General features: G+C 42.2%; 1 pseudogene; it reads right to left on the bottom strand.

The window, feature by feature from the left end:
* Positions 1–13,289: 13,289 nt before the first annotated feature.
* LOC143640447 (tropomodulin-3 pseudogene) lies at positions 13,290–14,550 on the bottom strand (annotated as a pseudogene).
* Between the last annotated feature and the right edge of the window lie 326 nt (positions 14,551–14,876).

Raw genomic sequence — 14,876 nt, forward strand, 5'->3', positions numbered from 1 at the left:
TACCATCTTTAGAGGTAGTCATTGAAGATACTTATTTATCACCTACTATATACTAGCCACACTGTCAAATATACTGGGTGAATAAACAGACATGATCTCTAGCTGCAGGACCTTACATCAGGGCACCCACTTTCTTTCTAGCTTGGAAAGTTTTTTTAACACCTCTCAGTTTTCTATTTCCTTACCTGTGAAATAGGGATCATGAGACCTACTTGAGGGCAGTTGTGACATGTAGAAAGCTTCTCCACATTTGCTAACACTTTTGATTCACCCAGATCTGAGACTTAAGTAAGGCAGGGAACATTAGCCCTGTACACAATTCAAGGTGGAACCCAAAACTCAGAAGAGGTAAGTTACTGGCCCAAGGTTACACAGCCAAGGGCTTCAACCCAGTGGTTTAAGGTTTTGGGTCATGCTTTCTTCTGAGGCAGGAACATATAAGGGACATGAACAGAGGCTGCAGACAGGCAATAGGTGAAAAAAGAGGGCCAAGGGGGGCTGAATATGCAAGGTGGGGAAGTTTTTTAGGCTCAGGAACCCTGCATGGGTGGCCCCCAGCTTGAGCCCCTCCACTTCCTGACTCCCAAACCCAAGATACACTGACCCCATCTGCATTCAGCAAAGAAAAGGAGTGGGTTTTCCATTTCTCCCATAGATGATTAGAAGAGCAGGAGGTAGCAGCTGGCCTGTTTTTGATCAGCTCCTACTGGGCCCTCCAGTAGGGCGCTCTGGATAGGCTGAGGCAGGGAGGCAGGAGTGGCTGAGCACATCCCAGATGATTTGCTCTCGAATTGTGCCAACATTCAAGCCATGTTGTGACAGCAATAGACACAGAATAAAAAGGGATTTCTCTGAGTGTGACCCTTATGCACGAGCAGTGTTGAATAAAAGTGTTGATCAGGTACAACCCAGAAAAGGAGGTTCATCAGTGAACTGGCTGGAGGGTGGAAATGAATAAAAGCTCACCAGGGGGTGCAAGTGAGGCCGGGTGGAATGTTAAGAGCTCTCTGCTCATCTGCTCCCTGGATTAAGCCCTCAGGGGCATCCCACTGCCAACAGCAGTTCAAGGCTCCTCAAGATTTCGCCTTTATACTTGCAGCAAGCACCCTTCCTTCTAACCTCGACAGGTATTTGAAGTTCCTCAAACTTCAAGACAGGGTCAGGCTTTTGTGTGTGCACAGTGGCCCCACCCCAGCCGCCTCCTCCAGAAGCCTCCACCAAGGCTGCCAGGCCAGGTAGGACACCCTTCCTAGGGTTGCCTTCCACCTGAGCAGATGTTTGGTTATTTATCTCTTCAACACTACAGATTGGGCCATTTCTTATCTAAATTTACATTCATCTCAAGTCCAAGATGAAACCTGACCCGGCAAACATATACTTTCTACAAATACTTACTGGATGAAGGTTAGACAGCTTGTTGGTTGGATGGATAAAATAAACGTTTTGCAAGTCTTGCCCATAACTGTGTGAGAGATGGGAGTGGAAAGGGAGATATAAAGGTCTCTGGAGAAACTAGTGCAGTGGTCTAGATGATGGTGGGAGGTGGGAAGGAGGCAGGGATTGGAGCCATGTTGGTAGACTGACTTAATTGAACCTGGTAAATGCTGGTGAGGAAAGGTCAGGGGATGTTGGGAGGAGGCTGACCCCCAGCTCTGGACAGGGCACAGTGTGTGTATTTAGGCAAGACAGGGACCCAGGTGTCACTTCACATTGGTAGGGGTGTGAGTAGGGAAAGGAGAGGGTGAGTCTGGCTTAATCAGGGAGGAAGCAGGTCTGCAGGCTGACAGGCCTCTAGTCTGTGTTCTCACTGAATCTCCAGGTGGCCCTTTGTGAAACTTCAGTGGACAAAGCTTGATCAAGATGGCCCAAAGACAGGGTTCACATGAGTAAGCAGAAGGCTCTTCTAACTCAGCTTGGGTATGGAGCTTTTGGTGAGCAGGAAGGAAGGGGCTCTCTCAATATGACTGAACCCAGGAACCGGACACCCCTGAACATTCCTCCCTGATGGCATTGACAGGAGAGCACACAGTCAGCCCTGCATGGGACGCACCCCAAGGGGGGCTCTTCAGTCTAGTACAAAGAGAACAGCCTTTGAAGTTGGGCAGACCTGGGTTCAAATCCTCAGTAGCCTCAGGTAAGTCCCTTCCTTTCTCTGAGCCCGTTTCCTCATCTGTAAAATGAGGTTTACAGCAGCCATTGTAAATGTCAATTTAAATAAGCTCGCCTGTGCCTGGTGCTTTCTTCCCTTAGATCTTCTTTCCCTGTGAACTCTGTTCATCATTAGAGCAAAGGAGAGAGAATGGTGATAAAGAAGCCTGTCATGCTGGACTTGTGGCACATGCCTACTATCCCAGAGACTCAGGAGGCTGAGGCAGGAGGATGGCAAGGTCAAGATCAGCCTCAGTATCTTAGCAGCAACTTAGTGAGATTTTGTCTCAAAATAAAAACTAAAATGGACTGGGGATATAACTCAATGGGAATGTGCCCCAGGGTTACTTGCTGTGTGCTGGGTACCCTGAAAGTTAGGAGAAAGAAAAAAAAAATAAGAAAGCGAAGGTTTACTCCTCTATGTATTTAAAATGGACCACAGAGTGCTATGTGGGCGCACTTCCTGTAAAGGCTGTTCTTCACTGTGGCTGGCAGCCCTTGGGAGATCCACTGCATGGGCTAAGCTCAGCTGGCTCACTGGTTCAGATCAGGCCTACTCTCCCCTGCTCAGGCTGAGCCATCACTTAAAGGAAAGCAGGGGCCTGGCGGACACTCAGGAAACCTCCGCGCGCTCACTCCCTCCACCCCTGCAGAGAGCACCATTCCTGGGCTTTCTCAGAGGCTCCTTTCTGTTTTCTCATTTGAACACTTAATGGGTTTCACCCTCTTAAGTGACACCTGGTGGAATGTAATTATGCACATAATTGCTACGTGGGAATGGAGGTGGGCTTATTTCCCAAAGCTGGTTTTTCCCTTAGGAAAAGAAACAGTGCACCCAGGAAGCTTCGTCCCATATCCGTGCCAGTGGAGCATGTGGGGGCCTTTTCTCCCTTGTGGAAGGGCAGCTGGCCAGGAGGACTGGCAAGGCAAGATGGAAACACCTGCTGCAGCAATAAAGATTTCCAGAACCGAAGAGCTGGTGTTGGGCTCGGGTAAGCCATGTGGCCTTGTCATAATACTAAGAGGAGAAGACCAGAAACCTTCCCAGAGTTCCCCCGGAGAATCATTCTAATTAAATTCCAAAAGGCAGAGGGGTTCACTGTAGAGAACCAAGTGTGAGATGTGGGGCTGAGGCCTAGGGACATGGGGACAGTCAGAATTCCTGTGTTCTCCTGGTTGTGTGACCTGATGTGTGGTAGGTACCCAGGATGGGGAAGCTGGGACCTTAACAATAACACTAATGACAATAATCCACATCAATGGTAATGATCTTGTTAATGAAATTAACAAGTTCCAATGGAACTCAGGCCAGGAAAGTTTGGGAAGACAGGGAAAGGGAATGGAAAGCAGGAGAAGGAAATAGTAAAGAAGCCATAGTGACAGCCTCTGCATAGATATAAGTACGTGACTCTATGGATATAAAAAGTATACAAACACATATCAAGTTTGTCATGTTTCACACTGAGCATTGGCCTGAGGCTCTTTGGAAATGACCTTTTCCTCTTATTAGCACCCTCCTGTAGGCCCTCTCCCTATTTATTTATTTGTTTTGTAATGAGGATTGAACCCAGGGGCACTTTACCACTGAGCTGTATCCCCAGTTCTTTTTTTTTTTTTTATTTTGGGGTAGGGTCTTGCTAAATTGCCAAAGCTGGCCTCAACCTTGCAATCCTCTTGCCTTAGCCTCCCAAGTCATTGGGATTGCAGGTTAATGCCACCACATCCAGCCCTCTTCTCATTCTTTCATTTAACTTGCAGAGATTTGTTTGACTCTCTGGATAAGAAGTAGGTACATACAGCAGCTGGGCACAATGGCCAATACCAGCAATCTCAAGTTCCTGGATGCTGAGGCAGGAGGATCATGAGTTTATAACTAGCCTGAAACTTAGCAAGATCCTGTCTCAAAAGAAAAAGGGCTGAATATGTAGCTCAGAAGTAGAGCATGTTTGGGTTCCATCCCCAGAGTCTCTCCATTACCCCCACGCATAGACACAGGTGTCCTTTTGTGTCCCCTTTGTCCCATCCAGCATTGAGTCAGCCCTCAGAAAGTGCCTCTACAACAGGATGTGTCTTGCTGACCACCAATCATCTGCTGCATCTGAAGCAGACATCAAATACTTACTCTCTCAACACGCACTTCCACCCCGTCTTGGTCTATGGGGAGGACAGCTGTCAAGGACACAGCATTCCTCCTGGTGATCCTGCAGAGCTGTGGAGACTGCGTGTTCTTGCAGCTGGTGTGTATGCTCAGGTAAATGAGACATGCCTGCCAGCACACTGGTGGAGGAGTTTGTTGATCTGGACAGAGTGGTGTAGGTTCCACGGTCTAGTTCCTAGACTTCTGAGTCCCAAGGAGGGAGGACAAAGGGGATTCCATCACAACAGTCCTATGACATGCTGGCTGCTCCTGTAGTTCTGTAGCATCTAAGCTTGAGCCCCTGGCATTCCTGGAAAGTTTGCCAGTCACCTAATATCCTGTACCAAATCCTTTTCTGTTCCAACTAGCCAGAATAGATTCTGCTGTCTGAACCCAAGATCCTTGACTGAGACAACGTCTGTCTGCTCCTAAACTGTAAGCCCCTTAAGAGTAGAGATTCTTACATAGTTATCTCTCCTGTGCTCAAAACATACCCTGTGCCTGGGAGACCGCTCCTGACCCGATACAGGTGCAGAGCCAGGCACCTCTGCGGGTCCCGTCCTCCAGGGCCAGCTGAGTGTCTGCTGTTCTGCTAATGCTTGGAAAATCAGATTACCTGGCTTATTAAAATTTTGCATAAAGTAAGCATCAACAAATAGCTTTCAAGTATGGGTTGAGTGGATTTGTTATCAGAAAAGCAAAAGACTGGTGCACAAATTGAAATGTGTTTTGTGGGCTCCAAGGCTTTTTTTGTTTCCTGCTTGGCTGGCCCCCAGCAGTGTTGCAGAAAGCCGAGGGACCTCCAGATAATCAAAGTTCGCTAACTGTACATACTGTGAGCAATTCCTTTCAGACCCCTTCCTGTCCAGATGTACAAAGAGAAGAGCAAAAGGAAATAAATTCTACGCTTCCTCGCTACGCCCACTAAACTGCTAAATCTCAGCAGTTCTGAATCATCAAACCTTGCATTTCTCATTAACTGCCCTTCATATGCAGCATTTTTAATTAAGCTGGGAGCACTGCTATACTAATTATGTTATGATATTAGTCCCTGCAGACTAATACGCAGCTAACAGTTTGGGAGGGCTGTCTAGATCGTATTGCTCTACCTACCTGAAAAGAAACATTTCCTTGAAAGCTCTCCCTGGCCTGGGGACTCAGAGGATAGTTAATTTTATGTGTCGACTTGACTTGGCTAAAGGTACCCAGATAGCTGATAAAACACTTCTGGGTGTGTCCATGAGTGTGTTTCTGGAGGAGATTAGCACTGAATCCCTGCAGACTAAGTAAACAGTGTCATCATCAATGTCCCTATCAATGTGAGTGGGCATCATCCAATCCCATGAGGACCTGAACAGAACAAAAAGCAGAGGAAGACTGAATTTGTTCTCTGCTTGATGTGGGAGAGCTATCCTATCCTGTCCTCAAACACCAGTGATACCTATTCTCAGGTCCTTGGGTGGACTGCAACTACATAACTGGCTTTCCTGGGCCTCCTGGCAGACTGCAGATGGTGGGACTTCTCAGCCTCCATAATTGTGTGAGTCAATGCTTCATAAAGGATCTCTTCACATCTCTCTCTATTGGTTCCATTTCTCTGTATAATGGTGACTAATACAGGACTCAAGATTTGGGTTATCAGGTGAGCGCTCTCTCTGCAGGGGCAGCTCTGCTCCTACCAGCATCGGATCCCATCAAGCCACAGGTGAAATGTCACAGGGTCATATTTTATGTTTCCTCTGCATCCCCACCTAGCCCTGGGTTCATAGGAGGTGCTCAGGTAACACTTTCACAGCAGACAAGCCTTGAAAACTCCTACTGAAGAAACACAGCTGAGCGCCTGCAATGTCTGCTTTTTATCAAACGCATGGCTCTGCTCCATGAAAAACACTTCCAAAGAAGGGAAAGGAAGTCATATTTGCTGCTGCATTTTCTGAGTCAGGCACTTTCAAAATACATGCGCTCACTTAATTCTCCCAAGTATCCTTTGAGACAGATGTTATCATTCTCATTTTATAGAGAAGAAAACTGAGGTTCAGAGAGGCTAATCACAGAGTGTGGGACAAACTTAGGAGTGGCAAAGACCTAGAGTGTTGACTCTAGTGCCTTTGTACTAACCTGGACACGGGGCACTCGTTAACTCTGGTAGGAGGGTGCATTGCTAGGGTCTGTAAATCGCAGAGCAAAGGAAGCTAACTGACATTGAACAATAATGATCACCATGACAGTGTAGTAGCCGATGTCCACTCAACACTTACTATTCCTGGCACCCTTCTAAAGGCTTCACATGTCCCATCCTCACCTTAGCCCGGCAAACTGGGCATCCTTATCCCCATCCCAAGAATGAGGAAACTGAGGCTCCGAGTACTCAGGTATAAAGAGAGGAATGGCCAAGCCCAGAGCTAAGGTTCTGTAGGACTTTGGGTAAGTCACTTCAGAATTCTCTAGTTTCCTCCTTTATAAAAATAAGAGCACCTAACACCATTGCCGTGATCACATGAGCAGCAGTCTATGATATTGTGCTTTATAAATGCAAGGCACTGGTAGGAACAGAAGGCTGTGGTCGCCAAGTGCTCTGTGGAAGACTGCCTGAGTTCCAATCCTAAATTTGTTATATGACCATGGGAGAAGCACTCTCAAGCCTGGCTTTCCTCCGTTTCCTTATCTTTCAGATGGGGTGATACTGCCACCTATTTCACAGTGTTGCTGTAAGGATTGAATGGACCACTACATGTAGAACATAGTATTGCTGCAGATAGCCCATAGAGAATAACAGTGCTTTTGCAGATTGGACACTTCCATGAAATGGATTCTATTCTAACTTTGGTCAGGCAACTTGCAAATCCATCCCTTAAATGTATGAAGTTTGTGCAAAAATGTGAAAGGCCTAATTAGAATAAATTTTTAATAAATGAAAAACAAAACAACAACAACAAACCATGAAAGGCTAGCTGTAACCATGGCAGATACATCAAATCCATCACAGGGCAGCACCTCCAGAAAGAACACGTGGACCATTCAGTCTTACCATGACTAGTTCCTTGACTGAATTCCTACTGAAACTGAGATTCAGAGAGATTTAGTATCATACCCAAGATCACACAACTAGTTAAGGGTAAACCAGGATTTAAACTCAGACCTTCTGATCCCAAAGACTGTCTACTATGCAACCCACATAGAAATTCTGTTCCTTGAGACTTAGACACCATTAAACCCTCTTAACTTGAGATCTGTTTAAAACAAATAATTTCATCAAAACATTTTTAAACATGCTCCTTCCCTTTAGCATCATTTTTCTTTTAATTTTTTAAAAAAGTTTTTGAGTCACTTACATTTTCTCAGAAAATCTCCTGCCTCAAAGAGATTTTCAAACTTGTTAGAGTACCTACAATAGCTCATTGTATTATTATGATTTTATATCACATCAGTTGCTTTATTTCCTTTCTTATTTATTAGCCCTTTTCATTTTAACATCAGATGTTTTCCATTATTACCTCCATTTTACAGCCTACAGTGCCAGAAGCAGCATATACAAGCAAAGTGATATTAAAATACTGGCCATAGTGGTGCTGACTGGTTAGAAATCAGAGTGTATCTTTAAGGGAAAACTCTTTGCGGGGGGTCGGGGGAGCAGCAATAATGAGCCTGTTTTGACATGAAATGGGAGGTCTTCAGGATTTAGGCAAAGAAGCATCATATTTTTCTATTGAGAAAGCCATGGATGCGTCAAACAGTAGACTGCTGGAAGGGGGGCTGGGGGACACCTAAAAGGAGGATGAGGGGAAAAGAGAGCAGACACCAAGGTGGCAAGTAGAAAAAGGTGGCAGGGACACTGAGACTATCCTGGGCACTCTGCTTGAAGGGAACATTAAGAGAACTAGTCACTCCAAAGTTGAAGGGGATCCCAGTGAAGAGAGGCTCCCCCTGAATCACATGAGCTACACAAGCAGGTGGAAGGAAGAAACTCAGTGGAGTTTGCTACACTGTGAAGCAGATTTGATGACACTTTCTTAAGTCCTTGTGGGATTTAAAGTACACACTAAAATGTGGTGCCTTCTTGTAACATCACAAAATGTTACATACCTTGTGCAGAGGGAAGGAAATACCCCAATGTGTCTGCATGTGAGAGAATGTATGTGGGGGACGGGTACTGGGGAGTGAATGCCCAACCACATGCTGGCCCAGGTCCCCTGAGATCAACTGGCACTCAGCTCTCAGCCAATGGGTGGAAGGACCTCAGAGTCACCCCTGAAAGGCCGAGAGTGGGACCGGGAACTGTAAGATACCCTTGTTACCTCCTCTGCCATCTGGGACAGTGCAGGGTCACTGACTGCCCCGGGCAGTCGGCCTGAATTTCATTTCTGATCCTTGCATTTGGGACCCATCTCAATTAAAATCAGTAAGAAGTCAATTTCACAGTGGTTGGTTTTCTAAGATTCCCCAAAAATGATAAGCTGGAAACAGGCAGTCACTTCTTGTAGCAGCAGGGGCCTTCCTCCACAGGGATGCCTTATTTATTTATTTTGATTGGGTTCTTGTTTGGTAAATAATGTTTATTTGATTTTCCCTCTGTTTTCAGAAGCAACGTATGTTCAGGAGGGAAAGACGGCTATTCCATTCCTTGCTCACTGTTGGGCTAATGCTGCTTTTTGTTTCATTGCCTCAAATAAATACCCGGTGCTGATCAGCAATAGTTTCCAAATGTAGACAAAAATCCCAGAAAAGTGAAAAGAGAAGAGAAAAATCAACCATAGTCGTACTATCCTGAGACCACCACTCTGAACAGTTTTTGCGGGTGCTTTTCCTTCCTGCCATTTCCCCATAATTGCTGCACATGGCTGAGATCAGCCTGCACGTGTGGATTTTACATCCTGCTTTTTGTGCTTGATAGGATGCCATAAACATTTCCCTGTGTCATTAAAAGTTCTGTAAACATCATTTTTTTTTAAATTAATAAAATGTTACAAATGTTTTATTATTAGAAATTCCAAATTGTCCAATTTTATAGAAGATTTATAGAACTGAATTATAGTGAAGAAAAATCAATGATATAAAGAATAACCAGATTAAAATATGACAATATAAAAATCATTGCATATGGATAGTATTTTCTCAATTTAAAAATCATTAGGGAAGAGTTTGATTTGTTTGATAAGCAAGTCTTAGAGTGAGAGCTATCCAGAAACAATAATAATCAGCATCAGCTGGTATTGAAGACAGTCTCCAGATGTTTAGATCCAACAACTTAAAACCCTTCATCTGGCCAGTAGCAACAGGAGTTGGTCTCTATTCCATCCATGTGTTTGTTTCTCTTGGGTGCCATGTTTTCAGTCAATACTGTTCAAAAGTGAAGTATCACTGTAGTGCAGGAGCAAAGCTGGACAGGACTGAGCCTGCAGAGAATGGCAGTGTCCATGGACTCCAGAGATAGCATGATCCTTGGATCTGCTAGGAGGTAACAGTGGTTCCTGGTTTTATAGTGAGAAAATAAGGTAGCCCTGGGAACTGTAAGATTTCATGAAACTTCACAAACTTTTGTCTTATTTTAATGGCAATCAAGGTTATATATAATGTACAACAGGAACATTTTGTCAAAACTTTTTTTTTTCTTTTACAATTTTTATTATATCATGGAATCCCCCCTTAAAAGGAAAACACACCAGATAATTGATTAATTGGAAAATGATCTAAAGTTCTATTTATTTAACTTTCCTCGAGTATACCTCTTGCACAAAGCAAGTGGGTTACTTGATTCAGAGAACAAGAATTTGCTATTTAATGACCAAGAAAACTCCCCTTGAAATTGATAACAATCTGCTAGATTATGTAATACAATTGTTTATTTGGTCTTTTAAATGATGTGGCACCCTTAGAAAATATATTTTGCTTATTCTTTAGATTTTTACAAGGCTTTAGCTACAAATATATAGCACCAAAATCCATTTTCATCATATTAATATTGAGTTTTAAAAACAATTTCATACAGACATACTGGAAAAATTTGAACTCCAGACAAATATGAATATAAAATTTTATAAAATGGGTAATTAAATTTTTTTCTTAAAAAGCAACAATTTAAAAATGAAAGGACATTCTCTTAGATAAACATGTAAGTTGAAACTGATTAGATGAAAAAACTTAAGGTCTTAAAAATTCTCTTAAGATTATATAAAAGATTAAAAGGTGCCAATTTTTTGGGGGGGGAGGGTACTGGGGGTTGAACCCAGGGCCACTCTACCACTGAGTTATATCCCCAGACTTTTTTTTAATGAATTTAAACTTTATTTTATTTATTTGTTTTTATGTGGTGCTAAGGATAGAACCCAGTGCTTCACCCATGCCAGGCAAGTACTCTACCACTGAGATACAATCCCAGTCCATGACTTCTTTTATTTTTTATTTTGAGACAGGGTCTTGTTAAATTGCTAGGGCCTCACTAAATTGCTGAGGCTGGCCTTAAACTTGTGATCTTCCTACCTCAGCCTCCCAAGTCATTGGGATTACAGGCATGAGCCACCATGCCCAGCGAGGTACCAGATTTTTTCAAAGTAAACACTGTTATTCTCCCTTATAATTATAATACTTGAGAGATTTCCATATTTAGTTGGATGAGTATTCATATTAAAATTATTTATAAAGAAATTATAAAATGTATTATAGCACAGAACTGGAATGGTACAAGCAAATTACTCAACTTAGTCATACTTTGATAAATAGTAGGTAAAAAAGATATTCCTGTAAGTATGATACAAAATTCTACGTAGGGACCAACCTTAACAATATTTAGAAGAAAAAAAAACCCCACTATATGGGAGAGAGGGGAGTACACTTATTAACTGACTTACAGGGCAATGCAAATGAGGAAGCCTGACTAGAAGTTTAAGTGACCAATTCTTTGTGGTAGCTTAGATACCTGCTCCATGCCCGACTCCAAATCTTGCTGGAATCGCAGTTTACAAAATCAAGTACAATTCAAAAGTTGTATATGTAAAGAAGGAAGAAGGGAGGGTAAGAGGAGAGGGAGAGAGACAATAGAGGCTGGTGTTGGGGGAGGCAGTCAGGTGAGAAAGCAAGCAAGTGAAGCCTTTCTAACTTGGAAAAAAAAATCAGTGGCTTTTAACTGAAAGGGAATAGTGCAAAGTTAATCTTTGGCCCCTTTGAAATACTGGATACTGATATTTCAAAAAGCAAACACACCACAGTTCCTATGAGGGAAGCTTTAGCCTGTTAAGAAGGCTTATTACTATAGTACACAACCTGCTGCCTAGATCATGGGATAAATTATCTGGCAGCCAAAACAGTAGACATTTTGTGATTCAACTTCGAAAGGTTTTTAAAAAAACTAACCATGACAAACTACCTTCCCCTTACTCAGAAATATCTTTTTGTAAATGATCCAGGTAGGCCTTATGAGGCCAGTATTTTTCTGATCCCCTCTTCCCAGTCTTCTGTAGATGTGAGTGCGTCTGCTATCTCCTGCTAAAGAGCTACTATGGGACAGGACATGAATGCAAAATCAAACCCTGTAGCACAGCTGGGGTGTGCAGTGTTACACCTGTCCTCTCGCCACAGAACTCTGTTCAAGCACTCACCTTAATACTCTGAGCAATAAAGACACTTTTGCTATAGAAAATATTTGTATACAATATGGAAAAAGTGCAAGATGAAAGGAAGCATATAATAGAATCAGATTCTGAAGATCAGCACTTCTCTTTTTTGGCTGGAAAGTGTGTAGTGGGGATTAAATTGTCTATGCCATTCTGCGCTGCATATGGAACTTCTTGGCATACAGCACAATACCAAGTAATTTACACACATCCCAGTTTCTAACTTCCTTATAGTAACCATCAGTTTAAGTGGCTGTTTTGCAAGTTCCTCAAACCTGAACTCCATCATGTTACCTATGATTTCACATGTTTAGCAGCAGCTTTCTTTTTTATTTTATCCTAAATAACTGAGAGTTGGCTGTGTGCCTTTTTATGGGGGAAGAAAACAACTTTTCTACTCAGATGTTTTTTACCATTAGCTTTCATAAAAATTTAATAATGCCCACATTAAAATGCAAAACTGTAATAAACATAGACATAAATGGGGGTTGAAGGGAGAATGGGAAAAGGAAAGACAGTGGAATCAATCTGACATAAATTTCCTATGCACATACATGAATATACCATAGTGAATCTTACCATCAAGTACATCCACAAAGAATTAATTAAGAAATAATAACTGGGTAAATGGCAGAAAGATCAATAGAGGGAAGGAAGCTGGGGGTAGGAAAAGGGAAGGGGAAAAAGAGGTACTGGGGTCTTCACTAGAACATGATATATTCCATGCTTTCATTATGTCAAAACAAATTCTACTGTCATTTATAACTAAAATGAACCAATTAAAATACTTAGACATACTATATTTTTAAACAAAGTGTATAACCTGGATCAGCTGATGATTTTGTTTAAAAAACAAATCCCTAGATGTTGCTGAGCTGCATCAGACAAGCACAGTAACCTGTACTGCATGAAGGTCTCTCCCTGGAGGTCTGCTTTGGCTTCTGAACACTTCACCAGATTTTGAGCCATCTGTTTAAAAATCATTGCATTTTGATTCCTTGATAAGGAAAAAATATACCCTTGCCAAGTTCATTTATTCTTAAAAAATGGAAAAGTATCCAGATTACAAAACAAAGAAAACTTTTAAGTGCCTTATACCTCGAAGGAGCAACTGATATCAGCAATGTCCCTTTTTAATTTAAAAAATTGGTCCTCAAATTATTCTACATAAATGACTTCTGAAACTTATTTATAATCGTATTGTTTTTTGCCCAAGACTCATTATAAGTCATTTAATTAAGCTAAATTAAAACTGATTTTAGTAGAAAGTGGAAATGCTTCAAAATATAAAATACCAGATACTATTGATTTTATAATTTTAAACTGATAACAACTTAAACTAGGAAAATAATGCATATAGTTAACAAAAAAGCTAAACAAAAAAACAAACAAAAAGATTTCCAGTCTTTTCCCTTCTACCCAGAAAAATTTTACATCTGATGTCACCAACATGAGCCCTTGGTAAAGTTCTGAAGTCTTCCAAAGATTATACTTTGTTGGACTTACTGGTGGTCTCCTTCAACTCGTTTCTTTCGCACTAAGTCGTTGTTTTTTGTTATAGCATTAGCTGCCCTGGTTCAGGGTCCTTGCTGTGTAAACTGATACTCAAATTTAAGGATATTTGCATTTTCCTCAAGCATCTTGGCTATTTCCAATTCTACAGCTGTTCCCAACTGTTGCCTCTGATTGTCAATTTTAAGCTCTGCCAGGGTCTCATTATCTCTTAAACCATCAATCAGTGCCAGAACCCCAGCTCCTGTAATGAAGTTGGACTCCATATTTAAGCTCTTCAAAGTTTTGTTTACTTTCAGCATATCTGCAAAAGCAACAGCAACAGGATCATTGCTTCGGGTGGCTGCAAGACTGAAATATTTCACATGTGTATTGGTTTCCAAAGCCTTTGCAAAGTCTTTTAGGGTTGGAATTGGGATATTCTTTATGTTATTCAAATTAACTTCAACAAGATGAGCATCGTTTTCTTTAATTCTCTTTAAACTCTCTTCAACGTTGGTTGGATTTGGTGGCTCATCAAATGCTGGAAGAATCTTTTCACCTTTCACTACATTTGAAAAATGTCCTTTATCAACACCATTACTACTTCCCACTATATCACAAATTTGTGTATTTGTTATCAAATCATGCATCCCAAGAATAGCTGCAAGGTCACACAATTCTGTATCAGAAGCACTCATCAAAGCTTCTTCTAATTCTGGATCAACAGATACACTTTCCTCTGTCAAAGTCTGTACAGGTTTCTGTTTGGGGATAAATATTTTTCCTTTTTTTTCTCCAGTGTAGGGCACATTGTCTTCCCTGTCCTTTTGCTCTAGTGCTTCCTTCTCCAGATATGAAAGGAGGTGTTCTCTATCAAAAGGTCCTGTGGCAGACTTTGACGTCTGATTTTTTTGCCGGAACCCTGCAGGCAGAAGGGCATTCTTAGGGTCAAGATCATCCAGAACAGTTTCTAGTTGTTTCAGTTCTATTTCTGACAGATTTTCATGAAGCTCATCTTCATCCAGGTCCTTGTATTTTTCTAAGTCTTTGCGGAATGGTAGTGCCATGATCTGCAGTATAGGAACTCACTTGCTACTCAGTATAGTCAGAAGTGATTTCTACTTTTCCTTAAAGCTGACAGGCGTCTGCTGGAGCTGTCAACCTCCTTCACGGACCCGCGGGAACTGCCTCCGCACACCGCTACTGGATTCCCTGCAGCCGCCAGTCGGCCTGCGCTTGACTCCGAGGGAGTTGCGGGACCCACCCGCCCACTGCTCCCCCAACTCGACCGCTCTCTAAACATCATTTTTAACGGCTACAAAATATTCCCTTCTCTGAATGAACCATAATTTACCTAACCAATTCCCTGAAGTGGAGCATTTAGTGGTTTTCCAATTTTTCCCTGGTAAATAAAGCGGCTGTGAACAACCATGTGGACACGTTTTTGTGTGAATTTCAGATTATTTTCTTAGGACAGATTCCCAGAAGTA

Source organism: Callospermophilus lateralis, unplaced genomic scaffold (assembly GCF_048772815.1).
Source record: "Callospermophilus lateralis isolate mCalLat2 unplaced genomic scaffold, mCalLat2.hap1 Scaffold_279, whole genome shotgun sequence".
NCBI lineage: Eukaryota > Metazoa > Chordata > Mammalia > Rodentia > Sciuridae > Callospermophilus > Callospermophilus lateralis.